General features: G+C 38.6%; 1 protein-coding gene across 2 annotated transcripts in view; it reads right to left on the bottom strand.

Annotated features, from left to right (window-relative positions):
• KCNH6 (potassium voltage-gated channel subfamily H member 6) overlaps positions 1–13649 on the bottom strand; it is a 152595-nt gene that overhangs the window by 124048 nt on the left and 14898 nt on the right. The window lies entirely within an intron of this gene.

Here is a 13649-nt window from a genome sequence, read left to right as displayed (position 1 = left end):
AAATTGTTGTCCATTTTTCTGCATATAAAGACAAAGAAATCTGTATTCAAGTAGGACAAGAGGTGTAAAATATCCCAATTTTCTTGGTTTGAGTAGTCAAAATAATAAAAGAACCATTATTTCAGGCATACATCAAGACAGAGATAGTATAAAAGAGACAAAAGTATGTCGGGGGGAAACTACAGTAATGCAAAACAAATCCGGGAAGTCCTTATGAAAAACACAATTTGTTTGTTTGTAATCTTGCCCTTCCCCTTGCACAGGACCTAAGATGGCTTACATCCAATTAAAAGTAAGGTGCAAGCCAAAACAACTACTAGTAAAAAAAGTTAAAAACCAATTCAACAAACATTTCTACTAAAAATACAAACTAAAGCAGTCAACGTGTGCAAAATTAATTATGAGCCAGAGTCATTAGGGAATATGGTGTCCTCCTCACAAGTGCATCACTAAACTAGATAGTGGTGAAAACTGAAGACTGAAGGACAGAAACAAATAAATGCAGACACCACTATGTCTAGGCATATAAAGCAGACTGAGAAAATACTGATCTTCAAGATTGCTTGGAACAGAACATTTTCTGCTTTGTCCATTTTTGACTGAACTGAGCAGGCTGAAGTTTAGGCTTGGGAAGGGTGACTTGTTCCAATGTCCCTTGATCCGACTATGCTGAGAGTTCAAAATAACAAGTACAGAGAAAGAAGAGCGCCAAAGGGGAAGTGTAGAAAGTATAAGCAGAATAACTGCTATTCTAAAAGAGCAAGTTTAGTTTCACTCCAAGAGAGTTTATCTGCTTGATCCTCTGCTATAAATTACTTTGAAAGGAGTAGAGTTTGGACGGATGACTGGAGTTTGCAAGGAAGGCTGAACTATGTTCTTTCCCTGTAGTTCTTCCATCAGTAGGCAGAGATCTATTTATTAACCAGGCAGAGTATTGACAGCTGACTGGCAACTAAGGCTGGGGCTTTTAACATCTGAGTACTTTAATTTTTAATTAATATTTTTACAACAATTTATTCTCTGATTTGAATATTATAATATTTAGCATTTGTATGTTGTTGTTGTTGCCTCTTTTCAAGTAGGTTCAGATTTATGGTGATCCTATTGTAAGATTTTTCTTGGTGAGATTGCTCAGAAGAGGTTTTCCATTCATTTCCTCTAAGGCTAAAAAAAAGTGTGACCTATGGGCTTCCATAACTGAGCAAAGACTAGGACTGGCAACAATTTATTATCTGGGAATTATTTTTATAGAGTCTATTAGCCTGCAGGGAAAGTTTATATATAAACAATACCACTGTAGTACTACAGCCAGTTTGATCAGAAAGGAAGAGAGGTACAGATGAGGATGTTTCTATGCTTAATGGCTCCTAATGAATGATTGCAGCTAAGCAACTGGAAACAGAAGCTCTGGTATGTAATAGCATCTGGTCTGTAACTCAGGGAACATCTGGTGTGTAACAGAGAGGAAGTTAGTCGCATTTTCCTGAGATACAGTACACATTCTACGCCTGAGGGAAAACCCCAGGCATCTGATAAATCATGTTGACATGAGTACTACCCATAGAATACCTATCCTGTCCTGTGCTGCAAATTGATGTTATAATTGAGAAAAGATGGAAGAGTTGATTTCTCAAACAGAGCTGGAGCAATCTCTCTTTGCTTTCAAAAACAAACTATAAAGGAGCTATCCTTGGTACCTCATCTTGAATAGCTTTTTAAAAGTTAACGGCCCAAAGTAGATTTGCAATCCTACTGATAGTGAAGCACCAGCCATCACTGGGAGAAAATGGGATAGACAAGCTTGATGTGTGGGTAATTCCAAAATTGAGCTGGTTTCTTTTTTGCCCCTTCCACTCGAATTATTCTCTGAAGACTGTATGTGCTCTTAAGTTGTAATTGCCCCATATTTTATGAAATGTTTTACAGGTTGGCAATGAACAAAGAGACAGCAGTCATTCAAAGAATTGGAACTGTCACAGAAGGAAATGGACATGCCAAATAAATTTAGTGAACAGGGTAAATGTTTAGATGGGGGAACTGGAATGCTTGGTGCTAAATGAGAATAGAAAGTCAGTGAGCAGATAAAAGAGCCAAGGAAGCAGGTTTCACTGGGATAGAAATTATACTTCAATATAAAATCTATAGAAAAGCTGGGAAAGGTCATATGGTGTGGGTGGTAGGTCAGAAAAAAGACATTTAGTCCAATAAACTAAACGAACATGGTAAGAAGACTGCACTCCTCCACATAGTTGATATGAGTGGAAATACAAGGTCCAATGAGCAGGTGAGTACTGCAGATATGCTCAAGCCAATATTCTGAAGGTGATCTTGAGGTGGAAAAAGGAATAGGGAACACTAGCAAAGGAAATATAATTTGTTCTAGTGGTTTCAATCACCCTTATTGATAAAATGAACACTCAAATTTCACCAGAGTGTCTTGGACCAACCTTCTCCAACCCATGCTGACTTGGAGATAATAGAAATTGTTGTATGACACATCTGGATGATATCAGGTTTGGAAAAGCTGCCTTGGAACATTTGCTCATATAATGAATTAGAGAGGAGACAACCTTGAAGAGGTCATATAGCCTTATGCAAAATGTATATGTTGCCAAGCTGAGTTGGAATAAACCACAGTGTTATCAAATGCAACATACAAACAAGCAGGAAGTTGCTAACAATGTCCAAAGTGACCACTATGAAATTATGAAGAAAAACTTTATTTAAAAAATTAAAGCCATAGTTAAAGGGAAACTGATGAGGAGACTTTGTTTTGATGTTGGAATTCTTGCCCAGATGGAGCATACAAAAGGGATAGCAGACGCTGGCAAAGGAAAGGTAAGCTAATCATAAGGAAAGTAGTAAAAACACATTTGATGATTCTTAAATTGTTTGTCTCAATACAGGTTAAGAAGAATAGGACTTGTAGTTACATCTGGAAGATGTCACTTTGAGAAAAACACTCTTAAAGTCTTAGCAATGTGTTCCTCAATCATTAAAAATATTAATAAACAAAAATGAATGAGGTAAATAAATGAAAATCAGGAAACCAGCCGGTTGAATCATTAGATAGTGCGGGAATATGTTGAAGAAGGGCAGAAAAATTGCAGAGAAGTTGACTAAAATCATTGCATCCATCTTCAAAGCAGAATATTGGGATATTAAATCTCATGTCTCTCCCCAAATCCCAAAAAGAAAATGGACTGGACACCCCTGAAATGTTATTTGAAAAACAAAAATCTGGAAATAATAGTAGAAGCTATTATATGAAATACATGGAATGATTGAATTCAAACTTTAAAAGGACTAGCACTATATAAATAACTCACTTTTACCTTTACCTTAGATATTAATTCTTCGAGGCGAAGATAGGAAGTACCAAATTTCTGTTCCACTCTTGCTCTATTTTAGGATTTTTTCTTTTTTTCTTTTCTTTTTTCTCTCTTCTTTTAGAAATTAGTTTATTTTTTTATTTCTCACTTTATTTCCCACTTTTCTATAGTCATGAAATGTTCTCCCCCTTTTATTGTATCACTACAGATTTTTTTTCTTCAGAATAAAAATTATAATTAAAAAACCAAAATATTGGGAAAGTTTCTCTCTTTTGAATCAATCTTTTCCCAGGAGAATGACTGAATGACTCAATCAAATAGAAATGATAACAATAAAGTTGTAGGGCTAATTGCCAAAATAAAAAAGTAACAAATCACTCCGCCCCAATGGCACACACACCAGAGTTATTAAATAATTCAAATCTCCTAACAAAATATGCTAGTAAAATTGTCATTCTCCCCAAAAGCACTGGAAAGTAGCCATTCTAATGTGACTCTTTATTACAGAAGCCAGTTGGCTTAAAGCCTATTCAAACTAAATGGGTGGAAAATATTGTTGAAGACAGAATGAAGAGGACTTGGCATGGGCTCTTCCACTAGAAGTCTCACTAACCTTTTGTCATACTTTGAGAGTGTTAACAAGCACACAAAAGGGGTGATTCAGAAAATGCTGTATATTTGGAGTTCCAATGAGCATTTTGCAATATCTCCTGATCAAAGCCTCCCAAATGGATGTAATGGTCAAGCAGTAAGAAGCTGGCTTCTTTTACAGATTAGTAATTGGTGAGTGAACAGGGAACAGAAGGCAGGGATGAGTGGACAATTAATACAACAGAAGAAACAAAAACAGTGGGGTTCTCCAAGGAACTTATTGAGATATCTGTGATATTTAAACATTCATCAGATATGTTGAGCCAGGAAAGCTACAAGGCAGTGAGTTTAGCGCATTGCATCAAATGATTCAAAATGGGGAGAATCCAAGTAGACTGAGAGAAGCTTATCTCCAAATTGAATGAATGACCAACAAAGGAAGAAAATGAAATTCAGTTTAATCCTAAATTGTTACACAATGTGACAAAAAAACCCCAAAAATCATAACTACATTAATGGTGGCTGAATTGGCAATAACTACATAAGAGAGATAACTTTGTAACATGGTGGATAGATCAATGAAACATCAGCACAGTGTATAGTCGTTAAACAGAACAGGCTCCATACTAGGGATGATGACGAAAAGAATGAAAATAGAATGATCAGTGCTGAACAGAAATCTATGCTTTGGCCACATTTGCAACAGTGTACAGTTCTGACCTTCTGCCTTTGGGAAAAGTGGCAGGGAGATGATACAGAATTGGAAAAGGTTTAGAAAAGGTAAGTTAAATGATCATGGGGTTGAACACCTTTCCTATAAAAGAAAATTTAAATTAAAGATGAGCAATATAACTTCCGTATCTCTTTTGAGGTGGTTTCTCTATTGGAGGGCTACACATTCCTCCCAAATTCACTCAGGCATCATGAAAATCAAAACCAAAAGTGGCTGCTCTTACCAAAGATGCCCATTCTTGGCTTAAGTACTGGGCACTGAGTAATTCAAAAGTATCATTCTCACTGTTTGTGATATCTGGTAGCTCAGGCACCTTTAAAGAAGGATTGGACAAATTAATGGAACAAGGATTGGAATTATAGACCCCTTGAGAAGTTGTTGATCTCCAGATAGTATCCATTCTGGCCATAACAGCCTGGAAGTAAGGATTCATGGGAGTCTGAATTCAACAACTTCCAGAGAACTGCACATCATTCTCCTTTTGTGTTGTGAGAAACTGGCCTGTCATTGGCTATTGTGGCAATATACAGCTATAGCTGAATTGAATCCCTGTGTTTAGAGACCATATATAGTTGGAGGAAGAGGAGAGATCCCTCCTGCCCTTCTCATGGGCTGTTTGAAACAGGATGCTGAACTGAATGGGTTTCTGATGTGATCCAGCAGGCTCCTTTTACATTCTCATCCCTGGTAAAGGAGCATTTTCTATTGCGAAATGCTCGCTCTTTTAGAATAAGCAGGCCTGTTCACTGATCCATGACTGCTGTTTTACTTTGATCTTTGATCCATGTCTGTAATTTAATTATCTCCATATGTTTGGATCTAACAGATGGAAAGGAACTGAGCAATCAATGGCTAAAAAACAGGACTACTTATTTATACATTAACTTTCCATCTTGCCTTGACTCCCGTGAAGTGGCATGTATGACTTTGCTCCTCACTTTGTTTTCACAACAATCTTGTGAGGGAGATTTGGCTGAGAAAGGTCATTTGTGAGTTTCATGATTGACTGTGAACTCTTTGAACTGGGATCTATCAAATCCCAGTCCAACATTTTAAAAAAGCACCACTGTTTCTTAGTGACTAATCTCTGTTTGCCTGGATTTACAAGTTGCAATTCTGTACTTATTTAGCTGAATAAGCCTCATTGAACACACTTATTTCTCAGTAGACATAGTTAGAAGTGTTAATGTATTTTCTGATATGTCCATTACATTGTTGTATCATCTAAATAATATTATCTTCCACTCCAGTGTTCTACTAATAAGCTTTTATTTTAATAATCTCCCCAAAAGGGTTTTATAAACAACTATATCTCATCTCCCTCAAGAGACTTTAAAATTATAAATAACAGATAACATTTTATAGGATTATCATATCTGTAGGCATGCTCAATTCATCAGCATGGGTTCTCTTATATTTTCTTATTCAAGGTGATACAATCATATAGTTTCTTTGAATTAAAAATGCACCTTTCTATCTTAAACTAGATCTCTCTATCTGACTCCCACTCATCAGTGCCAGAGTCTCAGCCTGTTTCCTAGGAAGAAGAAAGAGTATAGGATGCTTAAGGAAGAGGATTTTTCTGGAAAAGAACACAGAATAGTAGAGCATTGACACAATAGTGCACTGGTTCTGAACTAGAACAAGGTATTTACATAATATTCAGGTTTCTGGAGTTCTTGTGGCCCTCAGAGATGCTTCCAGTGCCTACATATGATGCTGCAGAGAAAAGAACCTTTCTCTTCTCCTTCACAAGGGATGTTCTACTCTGCACACACCTTCACCTCTGCAACATCCAAAGCCATCCCATGTAAGACTCAGTGTCAAGCTGTAATAAGCTCCCTTCCTCCAATTCCATTGCTGGTGGAGAGCACAGCAAACTGGAGAAGCCTCCAGTTATGTTACATAGCCAGAAACAGATTAATGATGTGATTAACTGAGATGTCTGATCCTTTTCGCTCTCCACTAACAACAGAATGGCAGGTGGGTGGGTATGGGCAGCTATTGCAGCACAAAAATGAATCCAGGAATTGTTACAGAGAAGCCATTGAGACTTCTGCATGCGTTGTACTTGGCCATGTAAAATCTCAGCCAGTGTGTGTAAATAAGCACACATTCAGGCGTGCACACATACACAAGACAGTGGCACAACCCACTGGCACTCAACTGCTAATGGCAGTTTATCTCACAAAGAGACCACATTATACAGAATGGGAGAAGATCCTCTTAAACAGCTCTCTGAACCACCTCCTGGGCTGGAAAGGAAAATCCACTGTGACTACTGGTCCTCCTATCTACTACTGACAATTGGCAATGAACTAGCAAGCAGCAAGGATCTCCTTGGCCAGACATGGCCTTTTCTTTGAAATCTCTACTTCTGGGTAAAAAGATTAACCATGTGCAGAAGAAACTCCATCCCCAGTGTGTGAGAGAGAAAAAGATAGGAAAATCTGTCAATTTCATTTGCTCCTACATTTGGATTTTGAAGCCTTGATTCCTTTCCTCTCAAATATGAAGAAATGTTCAATTACTCGTACATTCTTACCAGAAAGGGATTCTGGAAGTTAACATCCAAAAAGTGACTTTTCCAAGTTCTGGCCAGTCCTTGTCAAAAGATATCCACTCAGGTCTCAGTTATTTTTCAAATGTTTCTTTATGGATCACAATTCCCAGAATTGCACAGTGGTCCCCCAATCTTTGCCCACTCCACACAAGATATTCCCAGCTCAAAATATAGTGTCAATGCTATCAGTGCTGAGACAGGCAGTTTGGCAACACCTGCAGCATTGGATGACTCCTTTCTATATAATAAATGAGTATAACATTGGACACTTACTCCACTGTCACCAGTCCTGTTATATGACATCGCCACCTGAACTTCTCTGACAGTCCCATAGGAACCAATCTGAGAGAGAAGACAGCATCAGACACCTGCTCCTGCTAGGAAATATTTGTTTTGTTCATGGCTGTATGGTTTGCAATATATACCTACCGCATTACATAAAAGTTGTGAGCTGCTATGAGGCAGAGCCAAAAACATTACATTTTGAACTGTGCCTCCTGTAGCAGCCAGTGAGGATTTAGAGGATTTTATCAGTGGTAGTTGCCAAATATCACTTTTCCAAATTTGCTCTGACGTCTTCCAATCCCAGAAAAGTAAGATATAAAACAAATAAATTAATATTGGGGGATAAAGCATGGGGAAAATATATTGGTTCACTTTCCACTAAGTTAGATTATTTTTGTTAAGCCAAGTTCTTTCTGCATTACAATAAGGAAATTGGCAAATATTGGGAAATTCTTCAAAAGTGAACAAGTGAAAAGTTCTCAGTTTTGTTTATGCTAAATTCAATAGCTGTAGCTATTATTCTAAATATATGGAGGCAATGCTGTTCCTGCCTACATATATATGTCAACTACTAGGAATATGTTAAAGGGTAGGAATTAGTGCAACGTTAATCAGCATTAGTTTGGTTGAATGTGCAGACATTGGGCACTTTAAAATGCTGTGCCTCTTGACTTGGCATCAGTTTCCACATTAATGTTGTCCCAAGTCATTTTCATCTTAAATATAAATAAATTGAGTAAATTCTTTCAAAAAACTAAAAGAATATAATTGTACATTCCACATTGGGGATCCAACTTAGAAAACATTAACTACATCATGTTTTACAGCAATTACTCTCAAGATGCAATTATATACTGGCAGATATGAGCACAGGAAGAACATGTTGAGCTGGACATCAGCCATTGCAGGTGGAAAAGATAATCCAATAAAAGGCAGTAGTGTTTTCCAACCTGTTGCCTTCTAGAACTAAACTGCCTAGTCAGCATCTAACTCAGTGATTTTCAACCTGTGGGTACCCAGGTGTTTTGGCCTACAACTCCCAGAAACCCCAGCCAGTTTACCAGCTGTTAGGATTTCTGGGAGTTGAAGGCTAAAACATCTGGGGACCCACAGGTTGAGAACCATTGATCTAGCTGTTGATAGATGAACTCTAGTTCCTCCAGGTGCCCCTAAAGTTCAGGTGTTTATGGTAAGATTTTTGTTGATGACCAGAGCCTGCAATCAAAGCATTGAGGAAGGAGGTATATTGTACCTCCTTGCATGATAAACTTGTGCCAGATGACAAAAAACAACCTCATGGTTCTAAGACCCCTTCCACATCTGTATGAAATCCCACATTATCTGCTTTGAACTGGGATTTCTGCCTTGATATTCTGCGTTATATGGCTGTGTGGAAGGGACCTAGGACTCTAAGGGCCCTTCCACACAGCCATATAATCCAGAATATCAAAGCAGAAAATCACACTATGTCCACACTGCCATATATTCCAATTCAAGCAGATATTGTGAGTTATCTGCCTTGATATTCTGGGTTATATGGCTGTGTGGAAGGAGGCAAGGATGTATTTCCCTCAGTCACTAATTGATTATTATCTGGGGGGGGGGGGGGGGCTGGTTCAGACCACTGAAGAAAGAACAGTCTTGTTGTAGGCCTGGGGCAGCATTTCTTTCACCAGGAACTCAGGGATATCAAGATGGGAGACAGAGGTGAGTCTTGAGCCCCTTCCACACCGCTGAATAAAATCCCATATTTTCTGCTTTGAACTGTGGATTAAAATAACCCAGTTCAAAGCAGATATTGTGGGATTTTCTGCCTTGATATTCTGGCTTATATAGCTGCGTGGAAGGGCCATCAGAGTCACCAAGCTATTATTGTGCATCGAGAGAAGAATACAGTAAACTGCTGTCACTCTCCAGATCAGCAGCACAGGTTTTCTGGGGGTTATTTACATTGCTTCAACACTCAAACAGGCTCTTGCTCCACATGTCCTACTTTATGGAGGACCATGGTTTATTTGCAGAGCTGTTTAGTTCCTGTCTAGATCAATGATAAAAACTGTAAAAGATAGTTGTTGCCCATTAGCAGTTGGCACCTAAACGCTGTTGTTTGGATACAGTCTTCCTCACTATTATTCTCTCTTTAAAGTACAGTAAAATCCCCAAATTTGTACAAAAATACAAAGCAGACCTGGGGCCATTTGTCATTCTATTTTGCAATGCATTTCATTTGAAAAGCAACAACAATACGTAAATTATATTTATTTCCTGCACTTCAGTTAATCACTATGGAAAATCCCTGGTTACACTAGATAATTTAAGACCCTAGATCCCATCTTGATATTCCTGAATTCCTGGTGAAAGAAATGCTGCCACAGCCCTACAAGACTGTTCTTTCTTCACAGGAGAGGAGGCTTTATATTACCATGGCCAAAATACCACTTCTTAATCCCAATCTGAGTCAACTGTTGAATGGTAAATCAATCTATAATGTAAATGCTATTAATTCATTTGGTCCATTCTAATGTGGGTTAAGAATCTGTATTACTCAAGCAACACTTAACTATTATATCTTTTCTTTTCCTCTTCAGTGCCATTGTATTCTCTACAATTGCTTCTACATATTCCTAATATAATAAAGAAAAATAAACAATAAAAAACTGAGCGCCAATTTTGATTTTAAAAATAAATGAACAAATGAATAATTTGTGCCTTTGCTGTTTTGCATTTAAACACAGTGCCATCTTGCCTATAGGAATAAAATACTTTGCTTGTATGCCCTGATGACTGTACTCATTATTTGGGAACAAACACCATTTTGTTGCAGGAAAAGAATATGTGTTTAATGTAAAAATAATAAAATGAGCATCAGTAACCATATACATATCTAGCCTGTTGGCCATCAATACATTGTTATTTTTTTAAATAAGAAAAATGAAATGGGCCCTAGTGTTGATATATGGGCACAGATGCTGACACTGGACTCATTTACTGCTGCCCAGTGTCTCTGAATGAGTGCTGAGGCCACTGCACTGAGTTCCAGTCAGCTGTACTACTATTGGGTTACAGTACATCGTACATCTCTTCAAAGGAAAAAGAACATCAGTAATTGTTAGAAAGTCCTTGAGTACACCTCTTTATACTCTCCTGGCTGCTAAAACGGCACATGAACGGCATTGTCAAGAGCACTTAGAACTGATGTTAAACATGATGTAATAAAGGAGAGATGGAAATCTTCTAGGTATTATGCTGGGAAAAAGCCATTAACCAGAACTCTGATGTGGAGCAAGATAGAGGATTGTAAAATTATGAACAATGTGAAGTGGATGAATGGAAGGAAATTATTCTGTGTCTCTTAAAATAGTACAACATAGACTTCAAACTGTTCAGATCCAGGACCAACCTGTAATCACAGACTGCTACATGGATTCCATTTCAGTTTTTGTTTTTCTCTTTGGTCCAGTCCATTCATTTATATGGGAACTAGAGGCCAAAGAGAGCAGGGGTCCTATTTTTCATTGCTATATAAATAGGACACTTTCTTTAAAGGCATAGACTAGCATTTGGGGAGAAAATATTACATCCACTAATCAATATTTTTCCATGCAACTATCTATTTAAGAAAAACAAGAACTCTATCTTCCTTTGTATCTGGTCACCTTTTGAGGATAATATCTTTTGTGCATGCATGGACAACAGCCCCTACCGGCAGAACTAAAGAAGACACATACACAGAGTTAGGATAACATATGGACACAACTTGTTTAGTGATTACAGGAACAAGGATTGACTGCCATGCATGGTTCCTGGATCATGGATCGGGCAGCCCACTGTTGACCGATACCACTGCTGACCAATACCAGGGTGCTACCAGTACAATACCGGGCCTATGTTACTTCGGCACCCATGGTAACCACCAGCCCCTCTCCCCTTCCAATGGTGGCGGGGGGGGGGGGGGGATAAGGCAACCAGAACCAGGGCCCATGCCACACACCAGCCTAGAAGTTGTGGAAACCAAAAACATAACAAATATGCAGGGTGGGTGGAATGGATTGACTAAAGCAGGCACGGTGCCTGCATCCGCCCAAAGTAGCCTTAAATAGGCTGCTGGGCCAGAACAGCAGCAATTCCTGGAGAATCAGGTGATGAGGCAGTGATAAGCGGTGGGAAGCAGGGGGCTTCTGGGAAGAAGAAACCCCTTTGTCAATGCCATGGCCATCTGGAGGGTGCCCAGAGCCGCAACAGCTCTGCCCAGTAAGTGGGTCAATTTCCTTTTTACCCCTTCCCTTCTTTCCTTCCATTTCAAGAACAATCGTAGCAAAGAAAACAAGGATGTCATTGGCATAAGATATTTTAGGCGAGAACACTCCATACATAAATTCACTAAGGCCCAATGTGCTCATTTTGTGTAGAAAAAGTCCAGGAAGTATCACTAGATGCTGATAATAAACCACTGCATGGAAAAGTAGCCTTTCTGCACCAGAATTCTTCAAATACTTTAACCAACCAGAAGATTTTGGAAACTGTTGTCCAGCTTTATCAGATCCTAGTAGCTAAGTAAGATCAACTATGGTTAATACTTGGATGGGAGATGGTCAATGAATATCTCAGAGGAAGAAACTGGCAAAGCATCTGAGGGTTCCTAATCCTTGCCTAAGGGAGACCTGGTAAACCATCAGTGGTGTTCATTAGGAGGACCATTTTCGTTAGGGCTAATGGGGTAATTTTTTAAGAATCGAAAGAAAAAAGACTTCAACAACTGTTCCAATGGCTGCAGAATGGCCCTGGTATGCAAAGACTAGGGATCAATCAACACTAAAATTAATACAGTTTGACACCACTTTAACTATCATGGCTTAATGTTTGTGGGATCCTGGTATTTGGAGACTGGCAATTTTTTTTTTAGAGAAGCTAAAGACCTTGTAAAACGACAGCTCCCATGATTCAGTAGCATTGAGCCATGGCAGTTAAAGTATTGTCAAACTGCATTAATTCTAAAGTGATGTACCCAAGGATAAATATCCTCAAAGCCTGCTTTCCTGCAGTTAGCTTCCCTCTCCCTTATCTTCTATTCCTGATTGGCTTATGGTGCAGGTAGACATCCTAGGAGCCAGGACCAAAGTCCAGGCTCGCAAATAACAGTTGAGAGGGTCAGGAACAAACAGTTCGGTATGAGTGCCTGAATCAGCATGGGCATGCTGAGGGCGACTCTGGTTGCCATACAAGTCTTTCCTTCTGCCTATTTTGAAAACCACTACATAATCTGGTAGCAAAGAAAAAAGGGGTGAAGCATTGATATCATGTAGCCCTCTAAATGCAGTTAAACTGCAATCCCAGCATCCCCTATCATTGACTATGCTGCTTTGGGCTGCTGGGAATTTTAATCCAGTCACTTGGGGGGGGGGGGGGGGGATCATAGGATTTCTATAATAGGTGCTAGGGCTATTATTTTTTACTTTACAATTTTCTTTTTCTTTTCATAACAAAATGGTGTGTGTCCCAGCTAAATTGGTGTCATTTCAGGATAGTATAAGTGCATTCCTTTTTACTTCATGATCAAGTTATGATGCAAGCAAGTTCAAAAACAGAAGCAAATTTTACACGTTCAGAACATTTCTCAGGATAGGCAAACAGTTTTCCCTTTCATGTACCAGAAATACAAAAGCACCTGTAAATCATAAAATTATAGGTAGGTTTTGGAGAGACATGTCAGTTGTGTGCTTGATTGTTGAAGTGACAGCCATTTTAAAAGGGCCATCATCACACCTTGAAATCCAGCAAAAAAACTTACTCGCTGCACTACTATATTTGGGTTCCCTCGAAAGATTATCCAGTTGCAGGCTCTCAAACCCACTTGCGCTTTCCATGGAGTTATCCTTCCTCCGAACTGATTGAGGATTACCCAAAAGGAAGTACTTAAACTTCTGGTGCCAACAATAACTACTGCTTAATCCTTATTTTCCATATCTTCCATGCAACCTCTGTTTAGCTTAAGTGAGCATTATAGGCATATATAAGACTTCACCTGCCTCTGCCCAGTTTATAGACCCGTAGAGTATAGTTGCTTTTCTATAAACTATTAATAGTTCCACAATTAATTGTGGGTTTTGCTGTTTGTATGTATTTCTGTGATGAATAATAGTTTCTT

This window comes from Anolis sagrei, chromosome 6, assembly GCF_037176765.1.
Source record: "Anolis sagrei isolate rAnoSag1 chromosome 6, rAnoSag1.mat, whole genome shotgun sequence".
Taxonomy (NCBI): domain Eukaryota; kingdom Metazoa; phylum Chordata; class Lepidosauria; order Squamata; family Dactyloidae; genus Anolis; species Anolis sagrei.
Note: the sequence above shows the minus strand (reverse complement) of the source record. Positions and strands in the feature narration are given on the sequence as shown.